Below are 21,340 nucleotides of genomic sequence, written 5' to 3' on the forward strand. Positions count from 1 at the left end.
AATGCATAGAAAACTGCTTTTTTTTGGCACAGCCAATAAAGAAATTGGGGGTTCAAAAAACCCCACAGTACCCCTGAAATGCATAGAAAACTGCTTTTTTTTGGCACAGCCAATAAAACAATTGGGGGTTCAAAAAACCCCACAGTACCCCTGAAATGCATAGAAAACTGCTTTTTTTTGGCACAGCCAACAAAAAAATTGGGGGTTCAAAAAACCCCACAGTACCCATGAAATGCATAGAAAACTGCTTTTTTTTGGCACAGCCAATAAAAAAATTGGGGGTTCAAAAAAACCCCACAGTACCCCTGAAATGCATAGAAAACTGCTTTTTTTTCCAATAAAAAAATTGGGGGTTCAAAAAACCCCACAGTACCCCTGAAATGCATAGAAAACTGCTTTTTTTTGGCACAGCCAATAAAAAAATTGGGGGTTCAAAAAACCCCACAGTACCCCTGAAATGCATAGAAAACTGCTTTTTTTTGGCACAGCCAATAAAAAAATTGGGGGTTCAAAAAACCCCACAGTACCCCTGAAATGCATAGAAAACTGCTTTTTTTTGGCACAGCCAATACAAAAATTGGGGGTTCAAAAAACCCCACAGTACCCCTGAAATGCATAGAAAACTGCTTTTTTTTGGCACAGCCAATAAAAAAATTGGGGGTTCAAAAAACCCCACAGTACCCCTGAAATGCATAGAAAACTGCTTTTTTTTGGCACAGCCAATACAAAAATTGGGAGTTCAAAAAACCCCACAGTACCCCTGAAATGCATAGAAAACTGCTTTTTTTTGGCACAGCCAATAAAAAAATTGGGGGTTCAAAAAACCCCACAGTACCCCTGAAATGCATAGAAAACTGCTTTTTTTGGCACAGCCAATAAAAAAATTGGGGGTTCAAAAAACCCCACAGTACCCCTGAAATGCATAGAAAACTGCTTTTTTTTGGCACAGCCAATACAAAAATTGGGGGTTCAAAAAACCCCACAGTACCCCTGAAATGCATAGAAAACTGCTTTTTTTTGGCACAGCCAATAAAAAAATTGGGGGTTCAAAAAACCCCACAGTACCCCTGAAATGCATAGAAAACTGCTTTTTTTTGGCACAGCCAATAAAAAAATTGGGGGTTCAAAAAACCCCACAGTACCCCTGAAATGCATAGAAAACTGCTTTTTTTTGGCCAAAATGCTAGAAAGGTCAAAGGTCAAAAGGTCAAAGGTCAAATCGCTAAAAGGTCAAAGGTCAAATGGTCAAAAGGTCAAAGGTCAAATCGCTAGAAAGGTCAAACAAATTGGGGGTTCAAAAAACCCCACAGTACCCCTGAAATGCATAGAAAACTGCTTTTTTTTGGCACAGCCAATAAAAAAATTGGGGGTTCAAAAAACCCCACAGTACCCCTGAAATGCATAGAAAACTGCTTTTTTTTGGCACAGCCAATAAAAAAATTGGGGGTTCAAAAAACCCCACAGTACCCCTGAAATGCATAGAAAACTGCTTTTTTTTGGCACAGCCAATAAAAAAATTGGGGGTTCAAAAAACCCCACAGTACCCCTGAAATGCATAGAAAACTGCTTTTTTTTGGCACAGCCAATAAAAAAATTGGGGGTTCAAAAAACCCCACAGTACCCCTGAAATGCATAGAAAACTGCTTTTTTTTGGCACAGCCAATAAAAAAATTGGGGGTTCAAAAAACCCCACAGTACCCCTGAAATGCATAGAAAACTGCTTTTTTTTGGCACAGCCAATAAAGAAATTGGGGGTTCAAAAAACCCCACAGTACCCCTGAAATGCATAGAAAACTGCTTTTTTTTGGCACAGCCAATAAAACAATTGGGGGTTCAAAAAACCCCACAGTACCCCTGAAATGCATAGAAAACTGCTTTTTTTTGGCACAGCCAACAAAAAAATTGGGGGTTCAAAAAACCCCACAGTACCCATGAAATGCATAGAAAACTGCTTTTTTTTGGCACAGCCAATAAAAAAATTGGGGGTTCAAAAAAACCCCACAGTACCCCTGAAATGCATAGAAAACTGCTTTTTTTTGGCACAGCCAATAAAAAAAGTTGGGGGTTCAAAAAACCCCACAGTACCCCTGAAATGCATAGAAAACTGCTTTTTTTTGGCACAGCCAATAAAAAAATTGGGGGTTCAAAAAACCCCACAGTACCCCTGAAATGCATAGAAAACTGCTTTTTTTTGGCACAGCCAATAAAAAAATTGGGGGTTCAAAAAACCCCACAGTACCCCTGAAATGCATAGAAAACTGCTTTTTTTTGGCACAGCCAATACAAAAATTGGGGGTTCAAAAAACCCCACAGTACCCCTGAAATGCATAGAAAACTGCTTTTTTTTGGCACAGCCAATAAAAAAATTGGGGGTTCAAAAAACCCCACAGTACCCCTGAAATGCATAGAAAACTGCTTTTTTTTGGCACAGCCAATACAAAAATTGGGAGTTCAAAAAACCCCACAGTACCCCTGAAATGCATAGAAAACTGTTTTTTTTTGGCACAGCCAATAAAAAAATTGGGGGTTCAAAAAACCCCACAGTACCCCTGAAATGCATAGAAAACTGCTTTTTTTTGGCACAGCCAATAAAAAAATTGGGGGTTCAAAAAACCCCACAGTACCCCTGAAATGCATAGAAAACTGCTTTTTTTTGGCACAGCCAATAAAAAAATTGGGGGTTCAAAAAACCCCACAGTACCCCTGAAATGCATAGAAAACTGCTTTTTTTTGGCCAAAACGCTAGAAAGGTCAAAGGTCAAAAGGTCAAAAGGTCAAAGGTCAAATCGCTAAAAGGTCAAAGGTCAAAAGGTCAAAGGTCAAATCGCTAGAAAGGTCAAAAAAATTGGGGGTTCAAAAAACCCCACAGTACCCCTGAAATGCATAGAAAACTGCTTTTTTTTGGCACAGCCAATAAAAAAATTGGGGGTTCAAAAAACCCCACAGTACCCCTGAAATGCATAGAAAACTGCTTTTTTTTGGCACAGCCAATAAAAAAATTGGGGGTTCAAAAAACCCCACAGTACCCCTGAAATGCATAGAAAACTGCTTTTTTTTGGCACAGCCAATAAAACAATTGGGGGTTCAAAAAACCCCACAGTACCCCTGAAATGCATAGAAAACTGCTTTTTTTTGGCACAGCCAATACAAAAATTGGGGGTTCAAAAAACCCCACAGTACCCCTGAAATGCATAGAAAACTGCTTTTTTTTGGCACAGCCAATAAAAAAATTGGGGGTTCAAAAAACCCCACAGTACCCCTGAAATGCATAGAAAACTGCTTTTTTTTGGCACAGCCAATAAAAAAATTGGGGGTTCAAAAAACCCCACAGTACCCCTGAAATACATAGAAAACTGCTTTTTTTTGGCACAGCCAATAAAAAAATTGGGGGTTCAAAAAACCCCACAGTACCCCTGAAATGCATAGAAAACTGCTTTTTTTTGGCACAGCCAATACAAAAATTGGGGGTTCAAAAAAACCCACAGTACCCCTGAAATGCATAGAAAACTGCTTTTTTTTGGCACAGCCAATAAAAAAATTGGGGGTTCAAAAAACCCCACAGTACCCCTGAAATACATAGAAAACTGCTTTTTTTTGGCACAGCCAATACAAAAATTGGGGGTTCAAAAAACCCCACAGTACCCCTGAAATGCATAGAAAACTGCTTTTTTTTGGCACAGCCAATAAAAAAATTGGGGGTTCAAAAAACCCCACAGTACCCCTGAAATGCATAGAAAACTGCTTTTTTTTGGCACAGCCAATAAAAAAATTGGGGGTTCAAAAAACCCCACAGTACCCCTGAAATGCATAGAAAACTGCTTTTTTTTGGCACAGCCAATAAAACAATTGGGGGTTCAAAAAACCCCACAGTACCCCTGAAATGCATAGAAAACTGCTTTTTTTTGGCACAGCCAATAAAAAAATTCGGGGTTCAAAAAACCCCACAGTACCCCTGAAATGCATAGAAAACTGCTTTTTTTTGGCACAGCCAATAAAGAAATTGGGGGTTCAAAAAACCCCACAGTACCCCTGAAATGCATAGAAAACTGCTTTTTTTTGGCACAGCCAATAAAACAATTGGGGGTTCAAAAAACCCCACAGTACCCCTGAAATGCATAGAAAACTGCTTTTTTTGGCACAGCCAATAAAAAAATTGGGAGTTCAAAAAACCCCACAGTACCCCTGAAATGCATAGAAAACTGCTTTTTTTTGGCACAGCCAATAAAAAAATTGGGGGTTCAAAAAACCCCACAGTACCCCTGAAATGCATAGAAAACTGCTTTTTTTGGCACAGCCAATAAAACAATTGGGGGTTCAAAAAACCCCACAGTACCCCTGAAATGCATAGAAAACTGCTTTTTTTTGGCACAGCCAATAAAAAAATTGGGGGTTCAAAAAACCCCACAGTACCCCTGAAATGCATAGAAAACTGCTTTTTTTTGGCACAGCCAATAAAAAAATTGGGGGTTCAAAAAACCCCACAGTACCCCTGAAATGCATAGAAAACTGCTTTTTTTTGGCACAGCCAATACAAAAATTGGGGGTTCAAAAAACCCCACAGTACCCCTGAAATGCATAGAAAACTGCTTTTTTTTGGCCAAAACGCTAGAAAGGTCAAAGGTCAAAAGGTCAAAAGGTCAAAGGTCAAATCGCTAAAAGGTCAAAGGTCAAAAGGTCAAAGGTCAAATCGCTAGAAAGGTCAAAAAAATTGGGGGTTCAAAAAACCCCACAGTACCCCTGAAATGCATAGAAAACTGCTTTTTTTTGGCACAGCCAATAAAAAAATTGGGGGTTCAAAAAACCCCACAGTACCCCTGAAATGCATAGAAAACTGCTTTTTTTTGGCACAGCCAATAAAAAAATTGGGGGTTCAAAAAACCCCACAGTACCCCTGAAATGCATAGAAAACTGCTTTTTTTTGGCACAGCCAATAAAAAAATTGGGGGTTCAAAAAACCCCACAGTACCCCTGAAATGCATAGAAAACTGCTTTTTTTTGGCACAGCCAATAAAAAAATTGGGGGTTCAAAAAACCCCACAGTACCCCTGAAATGCATAGAAAACTGCTTTTTTTTGGCACAGCCAATAAAAAAATTGGGGGTTCAAAAAACCCCACAGTACCCCTGAAATGCATAGAAAACTGCTTTTTTTTGGCACAGCCAATAAAAAAATTGGGGGTTCAAAAAACCCCACAGTACCCCTGAAATGCATAGAAAACTGCTTTTTTTTGGCACAGCCAATAAAAAAATTGGGGGTTCAAAAAACCCCACAGTACCCCTGAAATGCATAGAAAACTGCTTTTTTTTGGCACAGCCAATAAAACAATTGGGGGTTCAAAAAACCCCACAGTACCCCTGAAATGCATAGAAAACTGCTTTTTTTTGGCACAGCCAATAAAAAAATTGGGGGTTCAAAAAACCCCACAGTACCCCTGAAATGCATAGAAAACTGCTTTTTTTTGGCATAGCCAATAAAAAAATTGGGGGTTCAAAAAACCCCACAGTACCCCTGAAATGCATAGAAAACTGCTTTTTTTTTGGCCAAAACGCTAGAAAGGTCAAAGGTCAAAAGGTCAAAGGTCAAAAGGTCAAAGGTCAAATCGCTAAAAGGTCAAAAGGTCAAAGGTCAAAAGGTCAAAGGTCAAATCGCTAGAAAGGTCAAAAAAATTGGGGGTTCAAAAAACCCCACAGTACCCCTGAAATGCATAGAAAACTGCTTTTTTTTGGCACAGCCAATAAAAAAATTGGGGGTTCAAAAAACCCCACAGTACCCCTGAAATGCATAGAAAACTGCTTTTTTTTGGCACAGCCAATAAAAAAATTGGGGGTTCAAAAAACCCCACAGTACCCCTGAAATGCATAGAAAACTGCTTTTTTTTGGCACAGCCAATAAAAAAATTGGGGGTTCAAAAAACCCCACAGTACCCCTGAAATACATAGAAAACTGCTTTTTTTTGGCACAGCCAATAGAAAAATTGGGGGTTCAAAAAACCCCACAGTACCCCTGAAATGCATAGAAAACTGCTTTTTTTTGGCACAGCCAATAAAAAAATTGGGGGTTCAAAAAACCCCACAGTACCCCTGAAATGCATAGAAAACTGCTTTTTTTTGGCACAGCCAATAAAAAAATTGGGGGTTCAAAAAACTCCACAGTACCCCTGAAATGCATAGAAAACTGCTTTTTTTTGGCACAGCCAATAAAAAAATTGGGGGTTCAGAAAACCCCACAGTACCCCTGAAATGCATAGAAAACTGCTTTTTTTTGGCACAGCCAATAAAAAAATTGGGGGTTCAAAAAACCCCACAGTACCCCTGAAATGCATAGAAAACTGCTTTTTTTTGGCACAGCCAATAAAAAAATTGGGGGTTCAAAAAACCCCACAGTACCCCTGAAATGCATAGAAAACTGCTTTTTTTTGGCACAGCCAATACAAAAATTGGGGGTTCAAAAAACCCCACAGTACCCCTGAAATGCATAGAAAACTGCTTTTTTTTGGCACAGCCAATAAAAAAATTGGGGGTTCAAAAAACCCCACAGTACCCCTGAAATGCATAGAAAACTGCTTTTTTTTGGCACAGCCAATAAAACAATTGGGGGTTCAAAAAACCCCACAGTACCCCTGAAATGCATAGAAAACTGCTTTTTTTTGGCACAGCCAATAAAAAAATTGGGGGTTCAAAAAACCCCACAGTACCCCTGAAATGCATAGAAAACTGCTTTTTTTTGGCATAGCCAATAAAAAAATTGGGGGTTCAAAAAACCCCACAGTACCCCTGAAATGCATAGAAAACTGCTTTTTTTTGGCCAAAACGCTAGAAAGGTCAAAGGTCAAAAGGTCAAAGGTCAAAAGGTCAAAGGTCAAATCGCTAAAAGGTCAAAAGGTCAAAGGTCAAAAGGTCAAAGGTCAAATCGCTAGAAAGGTCAAAAAATTGGGGGTTCAAAAAACCCCACAGTACCCCTGAAATGCATAGAAAACTGCTTTTTTTTGGCACAGCCAATAAAAAAATTGGGGGTTCAAAAAACCCCACAGTACCCCTGAAATGCATAGAAAACTGCTTTTTTTTGGCACAGCCAATAAAAAAATTGGGGGTTCAAAAAACCCCACAGTACCCCTGAAATACATAGAAAACTGCTTTTTTTTGGCACAGCCAATAGAAAAATTGGGGGTTCAAAAAACCCCACAGTACCCCTGAAATGCATAGAAAACTGCTTTTTTTTGGCACAGCCAATAAAAAAATTGGGGGTTCAAAAAACCCCACAGTACCCCTGAAATGCATAGAAAACTGCTTTTTTTTTGGCACAGCCAATACAAAAATTGGGGGTTCAAAAAACCCCACAGTACCCCTGAAATGCATAGAAAACTGCTTTTTTTTGGCACAGCCAATAAAAAAATTGGGGGTTCAAAAAACCCCACAGTACCCCTGAAATACATAGAAAACTGCTTTTTTTTTGCACAGCCAATACAAAAATTGGGGGTTCAAAAAACCCCACAGTACCCCTGAAATGCATAGAAAACTGCTTTTTTTTGGCACAGCCAATAAAAAAATTGGGGGTTCAAAAAACCCCACAGTACCCCTGAAATGCATAGAAAACTGCTTTTTTTTTGGCACAGCCAATAAAAAAATTGGGGGTTCAAAAAACCCCACAGTACCCCTGAAATGCATAGAAAACTGCTTTTTTTTGGCACAGCCAATAAAACAATTGGGGGTTCAAAAAACCCCACAGTACCCCTGAAATGCATAGAAAACTGCTTTTTTTTGGCACAGCCAATAAAAAAATTGGGGGTTCAAAAAACCCCACAGTACCCCTGAAATACATAGAAAACTGCTTTTTTTTTGCACAGCCAATACAAAAATTGGGGGTTCAAAAAAACCCACAGTACCCCTGAAATGCATAGAAAACTGCTTTTTTTTGGCACAGCCAATAAAAAAATTGGGGGTTCAAAAAACCCCACAGTACCCCTGAAATGCATAGAAAACTGCTTTTTTTTGGCACAGCCAATACAAAAATTGGGGGTTCAAAAAACCCCACAGTACCCCTGAAATGCATAGAAAACTGCTTTTTTTTGGCACAGCCAATAAAAAAATTGGGGGTTCAAAAAACCCCACAGTACCCCTGAAATGCATAGAAAACTGCTTTTTTTTGGCACAGCCAATAAAACAATTGGGGGTTCAAAAAACCCCACAGTACCCCTGAAATGCATAGAAAACTGCTTTTTTTTGGCACAGCCAATAAAAAAATTGGGGGTTCAAAAAACCCCACAGTACCCCTGAAATGCATAGAAAACTGCTTTTTTTTGGCATAGCCAATAAAAAAATTGGGGGTTCAAAAAACCCCACAGTACCCCTGAAATGCATAGAAAACTGCTTTTTTTTGGCCAAAACGCTAGAAAGGTCAAAGGTCAAAAGGTCAAAGGTCAAAAGGTCAAAGGTCAAATCGCTAAAAGGTCAAAAGGTCAAAGGTCAAAAGGTCAAAGGTCAAATCGCTAGAAAGGTCAAAAAAATTGGGGGTTCAAAAAACCCCACAGTACCCCTGAAATGCATAGAAAACTGCTTTTTTTTGGCACAGCCAATAAAAAAATTGGGGGTTCAAAAAACCCCACAGTACCCCTGAAATACATAGAAAACTGCTTTTTTTTGGCACAGCCAATACAAAAATTGGGGGTTCAAAAAACCCCACAGTACCCCTGAAATGCATAGAAAACTGCATTTTTTTGGCATAGCCAATAAAAAAATTGGGGGTTCAAAAAACCCCACAGTACCCCTGAAATGCATAGAAAACTGCTTTTTTTTTGGCACAGCCAATACAAAAATTGGGGGTTCAAAAAACCCCACAGTACCCCTGAAATGCATAGAAAACTGCTTTTTTTTGGCACAGCCAATAAAAAAATTGGGGGTTCAAAAAACCCCACAGTACCCCTGAAATACATAGAAAACTGCTTTTTTTTTGCACAGCCAATACAAAAATTGGGGGTTCAAAAAACCCCACAGTACCCCTGAAATGCATAGAAAACTGCTTTTTTTTGGCACAGCCAATAAAAAAATTGGGGGTTCAAAAAACCCCACAGTACCCCTGAAATGCATAGAAAACTGCTTTTTTTTGGCACAGCCAATAAAAAAATTGGGGGTTCAAAAAACCCCACAGTACCCCTGAAATGCATAGAAAACTGCTTTTTTTTGGCACAGCCAATAAAACAATTGGGGGTTCAAAAAACCCCACAGTACCCCTGAAATGCATAGAAAACTGCTTTTTTTTGGCACAGCCAATAAAAAAATTGGGGGTTCAAAAAACCCCACAGTACCCCTGAAATACATAGAAAACTGCTTTTTTTTTGCACAGCCAATACAAAAATTGGGGGTTCAAAAAACCCCACAGTACCCCTGAAATGCATAGAAAACTGCTTTTTTTTGGCACAGCCAATAAAAAAATTGGGGGTTCAAAAAACCCCACAGTACCCCTGAAATGCATAGAAAACTGCTTTTTTTTGGCACAGCCAATAAAAAAATTGGGGGTTCAAAAAACCCCACAGTACCCCTGAAATGCATAGAAAACTGCTTTTTTTTGGCACAGCCAATAAAACAATTGGGGGTTCAAAAAACCCCACAGTACCCCTGAAATGCATAGAAAACTGCTTTTTTTTGGCACAGCCAATAAAAAAATTGGGGGTTCAAAAAACCCCACAGTACCCCTGAAATGCATAGAAAACTGCTTTTTTTTGGCACAGCCAATAAAAAAATTGGGGGTTCAAAAAACCCCACAGTACCCCTGAAATGCATAGAAAACTGCTTTTTTGTTCAAAAAACCCCACAGTACCCCTGAAATGCATAGAAAACTGCTTTTTTTTGGCACAGCCAATAAAAAAATTGGGGGTTCAAAAAACCCCACAGTACCCCTGAAATGCATAGAAAACTGCTTTTTTTTTAACCCCCAATAAAAAAATTGGGTACCCCTGAAATACCCCTGAAATACCCCTGAAATACCCCTGAAATACATAGAAAACTGCTTTTTTTTTGCACAGCCAATACAAAAATTGGGGGTTCAAAAAACCCCACAGTACCCCTGAAATGCATAGAAAACTGCTTTTTTTTGGCACAGCCAATAAAAAAATTGGGGGTTCAAAAAACCCCACAGTACCCCTGAAATGCATAGAAAACTGCTTTTTTTTGGCACAGCCAATAAAAAAATTGGGGGTTCAAAAAACCCCACAGTACCCCTGAAATGCATAGAAAACTGCTTTTTTTTGGCACAGCCAATAAAACAATTGGGGGTTCAAAAAACCCCACAGTACCCCTGAAATGCATAGAAAACTGCTTTTTTTTGGCACAGCCAATAAAAAAAGTTGGGGGTTCAAAAAACCCCACAGTACCCCTGAAATACATAGAAAACTGCTTTTTTTTTGCACAGCCAATACAAAAATTGGGGGTTCAAAAAACCCCACAGTACCCCTGAAATGCATAGAAAACTGCTTTTTTTTGGCACAGCCAATAAAAAATTGGGGGTTCAAAAAACCCCACAGTACCCCTGAAATGCATAGAAAACTGCTTTTTTTTGGCACAGCCAATAAAAAAATTGGGGGTTCAAAAAACCCCACAGTACCCCTGAAATGCATAGAAAACTGCTTTTTTTTGGCACAGCCAATAAAACAATTGGGGGTTCAAAAAACCCCACAGTACCCCTGAAATGCATAGAAAACTGCTTTTTTTTGGCACAGCCAATAAAAAAATTGGGGGTTCAAAAAACCCCACAGTACCCCTGAAATGCATAGAAAACTGCTTTTTTTTGGCACAGCCAATAAAAAAATTGGGGGTTCAAAAAACCCCACAGTACCCCTGAAATGCATAGAAAACTGCTTTTTTTTGGCACAGCCAATAAAAAAATTGGGGGTTCAAAAAACCCCACAGTACCCCTGAAATGCATAGAAAACTGCTTTTTTTTGGCACAGCCAATAAAAAATTTGGGGGTTCAAAAAACCCCACAGTACCCCTGAAATGCATAGAAAACTGCTTTTTTTTTGCACAGCCAATAAAAAAATTGGGGGTTCAAAAAACCCCACAGTACCCCTGAAATGCATAGAAAACTGCTTTTTTTTGGCACAGCCAATAAAAAAATTGGGGGTTCAAAAAACCCCACAGTACCCCTGAAATGCATAGAAAACTGCTTTTTTTTGGCACAGCCAATAAAAAAAATGGGGGTTCAAAAAACCCCACAGTACCCCTGAAATGCATAGAAAACTGCTTTTTTTTGAACCCCCAATAAAAAAATTGGGGGTTCAAAAAACCCCACAGTACCCCTGAAATGCATAGAAAACTGCTTTTTTTTGGCACAGCCAATAAAAAGATTGGGGGTTCAAAAAACCCCACAGTACCCCTGAAATGCATAGAAAACTGCTTTTTTTGGCACAGCCAATAAAAAAATTGGGGGTTCAAAAAACCCCACAGTACCCCTGAAATGCATAGAAAACTTCTTTTTTTTTGGCACAGCCAATAAAAAAATTGGGGGTTCAAAAAACCCCACAGTACCCCTGAAATGCATAGAAAACTGCTTTTTTTTGGCACAGCCAATAAAAAAATTGGGGGTTCAAAAAACCCCACAGTACCCCTGAAATGCATAGAAAACTGCTTTTTTTGGCACAGCCAATAAAAAAATTGGGGGTTCAAAAAACCCCACAGTACCCCTGAAATGCATAGAAAACTGCTTTTTTTTGGCACAGCCAATAAAAAAATTGGGGGTTAAAAAAAACCCACAGTACCCCTGAAATGCATAGAAAACTGCTTTTTTTTTTTTGGCATAGCCAATAAAAAAATTGGGGGTTCAAAAAACCCCACAGTACCCCTGAAATGCATAGAAAACTGCTTTTTTTTGGCACAGCCAATAAAAAAATTGGGGGTTCAAAAAACCCCACAGTACCCCTGAAATGCATAGAAAACTGCTTTTTTTTGGCACAGCCAATACAAAAATTGGGGGTTCAAAAAACCCCACAGTACCCCTGAGTAGTCTATATATAGGGCTGTACCTTGCACATTTTTGCCACTGGGGGCGCTAGTGAGTAATTTATGTTAATTTATATTAATTTATTCATAAATATAATTAGCATAAAACCATAACTCATAAACCCATAACTCATAAAATCATAAATATAATTAGCATAATAATAATTATAAAATTCCACGCATTCCCTAAATTCCATGCATACCTTAATGTTTATGTTGTGATGTATGCCATGCTTTTGTTATTGCTTATTATAAATCGCTCTGGATTAAGAGCTTAAGTGTTTTATATCATTAAATGTTTAAGTCTGCTCCATCTCCCATCTCTCCCTCTCTCTCTCTGTCCCCTGCCTGCGTGTTTTCAGGAAGGGGGGTGTCCCTCAGACAGACAGACATGCCGGCTCTGTGAATAGAACAATAGAAAGTTTAGATGAACCTCTGGGGGAGTGGGGGTGGGGGATCCCTTATCTTTTAGAAGTGCCAGGTGGCAGTTGTAACCGGGGGGTGGGGGCCATTCTCTTTGAAGTGCCAGGTGACAGTTGTAAACCCCCTCCCCCCTCAAAACATTGATGTTGTGGTAATGTGTTAATTAGATGTAGTTAAAACCGGGGGTGGGGGGGGTCCCTTATCTTTTTGATGTGCCAGGTGCAGTTGTAAACCCCCTCCCCCCTCATTAGAGGGGGGTGGGGGTCCCCTTCTCTTTGAAAGTGACAGTTGACAGGTGACAGGTACCAGGTGACAGGTGACAGGTGACAGATGACAGCAGCTGACAGCTGACAGGAAAACACACAGCTTGTGTGTTGGTTTAGCCCTAACATTGCAATTTCCAGGTGCATATATACGTTGGAGTATTGGGTGTACAGTAGGTGTACACTATTGAGTACAGGTATGGAAAAATAAAAGTATGAATAAATTATGCAAATTTAAAAAAGAAAATGAATTTAAGCAAAACTTATAATGAAAAAATAAAGAAATAGGAAAAGGTTTGTACAATGGTTGGCTAGATATTAGGTGTATAGATTCTATTGAGTTGTGTAGGCTCTGAGTTAACCTGTGTATGTATACAGAACCTGTGACATTAGGGGACCAATATTTTCTGCTATTATTGTTACCCTCCAAACGTGTTGATGCTCTTAACATGTACCCTTGAAGTTGTGTATTTGTCCAAGATTTGCGGATTGTACATTTGTACAATATGGTTATGATCATTGGGACCAGTTCAAGTAGTGATTATTACTTTCATGCAGCATATGACCAAGGTGTATATAGTTATAGTTAGTACAGTATATCCCATATGGTCTAGCGGTTTAGGATTCATGGATTTCAACCATGAGGCCCGAGTTCGACTCTTTGGGTGGGAAATATAAGTATATGTTTTCAATTATAGTGAAAGTTAATGATACCCCATAATGGTCAATATCTATAGAGATGATTACACTGCAATACCACTTATGACCTGATGTGATTTCAGCCCTCATAGTTGTCTCTTGTATGTGTGTGACCCTACAAAGGTGTAATACCAGTTTTTTACCACACAGGCTGTAATTCCACTGATCACCACTACCTATTTATAATGCAATTTCATCTAGCACCACTACAATCCTGTAGGGGGTGTTCAAGTTCCTATTGGCTTTGTATAGGTGTAATACCAGTTTTTTTACCACACAGGCTGTAATTCCACTGATCACCACTCCCTATTTATAATGCAATTCCATCTAGCACCACTATAGTCCTGTAGGGGGTGTTCAAGCTCCTATTGACTTTGTATTTTGTAATGGCAGTGTATTGGGTAATGTGGTGGATAGGACTATATGTCTATGGTATCATGTCTGTCTGTCTGTCTGTCTATATTTCGAGCTAATTGTGCGTATGTATATGTGCGTATGTGTAGCTATCAGGATGTTTTTACTGTCTATCCATCTGTGGGACCCTGGGTGACTATGTATATCTGTATATCTCTGGTGAGTGTGGTGGATTACATACATAGACTTTGGATCTAAGTAATGTAGGTGTAATTCAGCTGATCACCACTATATACATGCATAAGGTTTCAGCCTCCTAGTAGTATCTATTTATTTTTGATATATATATATATATATATTGTTAATCATTCATGGGTCCTACAAGGGTTTTGCTACAGAGGATCTGTGCATTTCATCGGTGTAATACCGGTTAACACCACTACATCCCCATGCACGGGGTTTCATGGATCTCAGTTCATTTCATTTTTGGGTCTAGAGTAGGGGTTAGGTGGTTCACAGTCCGCTAAATCATGGAGAGCAGGCAAACAAAGGGGCTCTTAATTAAGGCTTTATGATTATAGGCGTAATGAGTAGGCATGTAGGGGTAGCCAGTATAGGGGTCATGAGTTATGTTTTGCTAGTAAATGTAGCAAGTCTATAGCTGCATTGACTATTCTTTAGACTTTTTAGACTAATTCAGGCTTTCAATGTTCAATGTTATTGGTGGTATGGTAACCAAATGCCCCACTGTATATGGACCTGACTGTATAGTATATAGTATAGTATGGCTGTCTATATGGCTTTCTATGGGGGGTGGTTTACTGTCTAACTGATTTTTCTGTAACATAGGTCTATTATGGACAGGTGGGGACCAAATGGAACCCATTAGATATTTAACTCTTGAGATGCTATCTAACTGTATGCTTGGATGACTGTAGGCCTATCTGGCTGCCTTGTGCATGTGTGGAACCACAAAGGGGGTAATATCAGGTTTGCCCCATAGGCTGTGAATTTAAGTAGTGTAGGTGTAATTCAGATCTACACCATAGGCTCAATACGTACATGAATGGGTTATACTTAGCTTGAATATTGACCGTTGTAAATACAGCATGTGTAGCCTATCTGTGAACAATTACACAACATACAGAATAGTATGAGAGCCATAGGTGTTTACGATTATTTGGACGCAGTAACTGTCAGTTTTTACAGTATTACATGGATCCAATATTCTCTGCTATTATTTGGTATCCTTCAGCCATGATGAGGCTCTTACATGTAACACATCTGTCCTCTCTAATTATATTACAATATGGTTATGTTATGCTCAAAGGGGCACTATAGTGCAGCCTCCAACTTTTCAGCCTAGCGGTGGAAAACTGTTTCATGTTTTATCAAAATATGCTAATGTTACACAGTAAATGTGTAAAACACATTTTATATTACTCCTCCAGATTCTGCCCCCCAAAGAAAAATCCCACAATTTGTTACATAGTATCTCTATAGTCATGTGTTCAGGAAGGATCTATCCGATATTTCATATTCCATCCTAATTGTCTAACATTGGCTTTCAAAGTTTACAGTATTGACCCTGTTTTGAACAAAGAATCATCAAATCATGAACGCAGTGTGTAATTTATGTGAAATCATTGGGGTTCATCCATCTCTACATTTTTCTTAAGAAAACCGTGTAATGGGGCCCTAGTAAAACTCTGTACTTTTCTTGGAGTCCTTTCAATGCTTTTTAGCTCTTTCAAGGTTATTTATCTGTTGATCTGTATGATTGTTCGTACATTCCTACAGATACACTTAACACTAGTATGAGTGTATGCTAATGTTGATTGACCGGAAAGTATGTACATGAACATATAGGTTACATCGATATGATATACATGCTTACTTTAAACATGTACTAGCTTGTATAATCTTGTAAACCCCAAAATATCGAAAATATATCGTTGGTGTAGTTTGCCTTGAGAAATGAACATTCACCTCTGCTGAAGTAAACATGCTGATTCAACAGTGTGTCACCAGGTATAAAACTCGAAAGGACTAGCTTACATGTTAAGACATCTGTGCTGGTCATCCACACCAATATGAATCATGTTAGCAGGGTCCCCTAGCCATGCAAATTTAGATACCCATAATTAATGTTTGATTTGATTCTGGGGACATTGGTTGTTGGAGGTAATCCACACAATACGGCATCATGGGCATACGTAGAATTGTCATCATGTGCAATATTACGGCATCCGTCAGTATAGTTCATCCAATTAATTCAGTCTGCCATAGATCCATCAAAATATGGATCTATACCAGTGGGTACATATTGTCTATGTTTATAAATTATTCTGTCAAAAATTGTGGGTCGTCCATTTTCGGGGGTTTAAGTGGAATGGTGTTTCGTCTTCATTAGAGGTGTAATACGGATTTGCGTTAAAGGTAGAAAATGGGTTTCTTGTTGTTGTTTTGCCAGAATCCGGTTCTAGTAGACATGACCGTCTGTTATCCATACCCTAAGGTTAGGGTTATCCGTGGTTGCCAGGAACGTTTGTGATGGTTGTATGGGATGCAATGAGTTATTTTGTAGGATCTCTGTGAGTATCTGTGACGGATACACTTTGCTTACACTATAACACACTAATGTATGTGGATACTAGGTACCTCCTAGGTACTAGGTTCCGAGGGGTGGGTCATTCAATTTCAATTCAATTTCAATGGATCCACATGAACCAGTAATAGTGACAGTGGTTCAAAACAGTATTCTCCCATACCATTTTAATTTCTGTAAGACTGGTTATAAGTCATTTTAGAAAATGTCTGTAAACCCCCAACTACTGTATAGTGATGGATTGAATATTAATTTAATACATTCTGGTATTCTGAATTCTCCTAGAGTCTGATACACTACCAGCCACAACACAAACATTAAGGTATGAAATTATTATATATTTTACCATGTGAGAAACTAACTCTACATTTTAGTAGTTTAGTAGTTTAGTTCTAATAATATAGCATACCGTCTCTATAGCCTGATAGACTACCATATATTGCTAGGTCTAAAGAAATCTGAGATGAAATAATATTTTGATGAAACAATAGTTTTATTTAGCAAGAAAAACATGAAATTATATTTGACATACATATTTACACAGGTATGTTACACAATACATGTAGTAGTAGTAGTAGTCGTAGTCATGTAGTTAAAAAGAAGATAACATAATATACACAAACATTCATTAAATAAAAACATTTAGTTTTCTCAATACAGTACATACAATGTATATTATGTACAATATGTGACAATAACAGGTCATCAAACTATTTGCAATATATGCAACTATGCAAGTGGGTCATTCATCGGGACATTAGTTATGTCTTTGATTTTTGCGTGTATATAGGGTAAATCCTTCAGGTCATGCAGAAAACATCTGCATATTCCATGGATTCTCGACAGTGGTGCTACAATTCCGTGAGTTTCCAATACCTTCATAACCCTAGGTATAAATTCATCAGTCCATAGTTTTTTCATTAAATCTTTAAAATGATTGTAGAAGTAATATCTAGGCATAGGGCCTAAACATGAATGTTCGGTTTGACTAGGATGATCTATTTGACAACCGTTGCAACTTTCTCTCATCTGTTCAGTTATAGCCTTTTCGAGTAGTTGCACAATTCGTATTTTCATAATATCTATATGTACTGTACTGATCACCCCGTCATTCTCATCCATAGTCAGGGGCAAATTCACTGGGGATGGCGTCGAAAGCACTGGTGAGGTGGTTGGAGTGTCATGGGGAATGGGTGAATTTGTGGATAATAGGTCTACCCTCTCAAAATATTCAGCGTCCCCCTTATCATAGCCCCAAAATGCCCTCTCATCATATTCAGTGTCTTTGTCCGTATCATCATATTCATCGTCTTCGTCCGTATCCCCAGTACTGGTGGGAGTCCACCATGATGGTGTCTCATACACAGCCCCGCCGAGGGTCCATCCACCAAGCTTTGTCTCCTCCACTTGAGCTGGATTCTCCCAGTGAAAAAGTAGAGTCCTCCATGGTGAATGATCAATGATCATATCGCAATTGCATGCATGGAGTATAAGGTAGAGGAGGAGGAGTTCGCCTTTTACCTATAGTGTAGGAGGGGTGGGCGTAGTATCTGCAATTGTTGGTGCGTCATTTTCCAGACTGTCATCAGGCATTGAGAATAATGTAGCGCCAGCCGGTTTTGCGAGATCGATACCAGTAGGCCTATTAGGTATATAATCACCGAACGAAAACCCTGTACGGCCGGTAGGGCATGCCTGGTAATCCACACGCCTAGGGTTATTTTCAGTGACTGCATGACTGACATGACTAAACCCCCTAATACGGTCTTCAAGCAAAGTTATCTTTCGCCTCTCTCTAGTTGCTTTGAAAAAATCAAAACCTACTCTCAATACATGCCTTAGAATCCCCAAATCTTTCACGTCAACGGATAGTTGAATAGGGAAGTCTTTTTCTTTTTCCATAATACTTTTAGGAATTTGAAGCGGAGTAGCGCCTTGAGATTTGTATCTCAATAACAACCATAAATTTGATCTAGAACAATCCACGATGAACCCCTCTGCTTTATTACGAATAGGTATTGTATCGTCTACGCGTACAATTTGAGATGGTTCTATATAATCTAGATGTATTTTTGATACCAATTGCAAATAATTACAGAACTCTAGAATAGCTGGTACCAATTTCTCATATTCAGATTCATAAACTCGTATGTAAGGCACTCTGTCTTCAAACATACTAACCCCTGCTTCCAATGTATATAGTTCGATATACGGGTAGTATATGAATGGTGAGAATGTCATTCTTATTTTCCTCCCCTCAGATAAATCCCAAACCTTTCTATCATCGTCTTGATAGCAGGTAGAGTAAATTCTTCTTTCTTTCTTTCGTTCTTTCATTTCAGAGCTCTTTCAGTGTCTCAATGTCTCAATGTCTCACGCTTTGACATGTATCGTATATTACGGAGTAGCCTATGCTATACACCCCCATGGTATTTGGTATTTAACAACACCCTCAGAGAGGTGGAGCCTTCCAAATCTGGTTATGTAAAACACCTTTATTCATGGCTGACCTTTGAGGTTAAGCGCTGTTTTATAGGTCTACACCCACAGCAAAAGAAGGAAGGACCATTCACCATGGCATAATCCTAATTAGTTACAATAGTTACAAAGCTTAGTATACTACCCACGTAAGAACCTAGCTAGAATCTAACACAGGTAATAGTGAATAAAAACTAAAAACAACAATCAAAATATGTTTGATATTTTTATTTAGCGAGAAACATAACATATATTTACATAGGTATGTTACATAACACATTTAATAGACATGTCAAATTAAATCATATAGTACAAAAGGGGTAAAGCAATCATACTGCTTAGATTATACAGTTCAATACTATTAGCGTGCAATCGTTGAGTTGTCAATGATGGTTTTATCTAGGTCTAGGTAAAAGGATAATCATATCTATCAGAGATTAATGTACTAATGTATCTCTAACAGGCCCCTTCATGTGAATCTCGGTTTTTCTGTTCGTGTTCGATATCCCATAATTTTAATGCAATCTTTATATCTTTAACATTCCTGCGACCCATTCCATATGTGGGGACATGAAGAATATCATCCATTCGGTTCATCCAGTTAGTTTTGGGTTTCATCCAGCTAGTTTTAGGTTTCACCCAGTTAGTTTTGACTGTAGGTGAAGCAGACTCCGAGATCCAGGCCTTGTGTGCAGTTAGAGGGGATGTTGCATCCTCATCACCAGAGTCTGCAGGGGATGACAGTGGTTTTGAATAGTTCTGTGTTTCATAGTTCGGTTCTGGTGAGTGAGGGGATTGTGATGGGTAGTTGTCCAATTTGTCCATTTTCGGAGTTTTCTTGCTTGTAGTCAAGTCCAACGGTTCAATCGGTGCAAAATACTTGTTGTCAGGATCGAATATTAGCCCCTCCAAATCAGAGTCCACTATGTCCTCCTCATCATCCTCCACCAGGTCGTCCTCATCAATTATCGGCATATGGATGCTTAACAGTTCACCGGTCATGACCTCGTCCTCCATTCTCTCTTCGTATAATTTGAGATCCGGTGTATAGACCAATCTGTCCTCTTGCAGATTCACATACCCCCATACTTTGAAAGGATCGTATGAGTCGAATATAGGTACGATAGATGTATTTGCATCGATTGGTTCGGTTGACGATAACGGCTGGTGTTCCATTGATTCATTATGGGACCGTCGTTTATCCATCGCCTCCATGACTAATATTGAGAGGAAATAATTGATGAAAAAGGTTGTTTCTTGAGGAATTATCTCCTAACCTTATCCTTCTGACGTGAATAAGCCTCGCTGTCTTTTCTCCGCAAGCATAGTATGCCTACAGATCAGCAGGCCACCCTTTTAAATAGGGACATGACTTCAAACACCACGCCCCCCACCTCGTTGTTATTCACATCTGTTTACAACGTCACAATTCAAGATGCCAAGTTGCCAACAATAACATGTCTCTTTGAATAACCCCTCCATCAGAAATGAATCCACTTTCATGTCAAGAATGCGCCATTTATCGTCCATTATGTTTTCATGTGGTCCTATTATGTTTTCCGCACACATACGAGGACGCGGGGTTACAGCTCCGATAGACTCCGTGTATTGCACTCTCAGCGTCTTCAGAGTAGGGAAACGGGCTAATAACCGATCGTCTTGCATCATCGTGAGAAACTCTATGGATTGGCCGTTGCTCATAATGTTATCCATAAGTTGAGTTACTGAATCGTAACTTCCAGAACGTATCAACCCCGTTAGGGTCCTACGCTCGTTGTATGTGATTAGCATTGACTCATAAAGTAAATTTAATACATAGTCGGTGTGTGAAATAATAATTTCACAAAATATACCAGTGTTTTTTCTTAGCATTAGTCTTGCATCCATTATCTCCATGATGGCTTCTACCGGCATGTCCGCTCACGACATGGTTAGGGGGTAAGCTCCATTTGATGGGGGGCGTTTTAGTAAATAGATATCGTATACATAGAGTATAGACAAAATATTATTTCATCTCAGATTTCTTTAGACCTAGCAATATATGGTAGTCTATCAGGCTATAGAGACGGTATGCTATATTATTAGAACTAAACTACTAAACTACTAAAATGTAGAGTTAGTTTCTCACATGGTAAAATATATAATAATTTCATACCTTAATGTTTGTGTTGTGGCTGGTAGTGTATCAGACTCTAGGAGAATTCAGAATACCAGAATGTATTAAATTAATATTCAATCCATCACTATACAGTAGTTGGGGGTTTACAGACATTTTCTAAAATGACTTATAACCAGTCTTACAGAAATTAAAATGGTATGGGAGAATACTGTTTTGAACCACTGTCACTATTACTGGTTCATGTGGATCCATTGAAATTGAATTGAAATTGAATGACCCACCCCTCGGAACCTAGTACCTAGGAGGTACCTAGTATCCACATACATTAGTGTGTTATAGTGTAAGCAAAGTGTATCCGTCACAGATACTCACAGAGATCCTACAAAATAACTCATTGCATCCCATAC

Source organism: Electrona antarctica, assembly GCF_951216825.1.
Source record: "Electrona antarctica genome assembly, chromosome: 15".
NCBI lineage: Eukaryota > Metazoa > Chordata > Actinopteri > Myctophiformes > Myctophidae > Electrona > Electrona antarctica.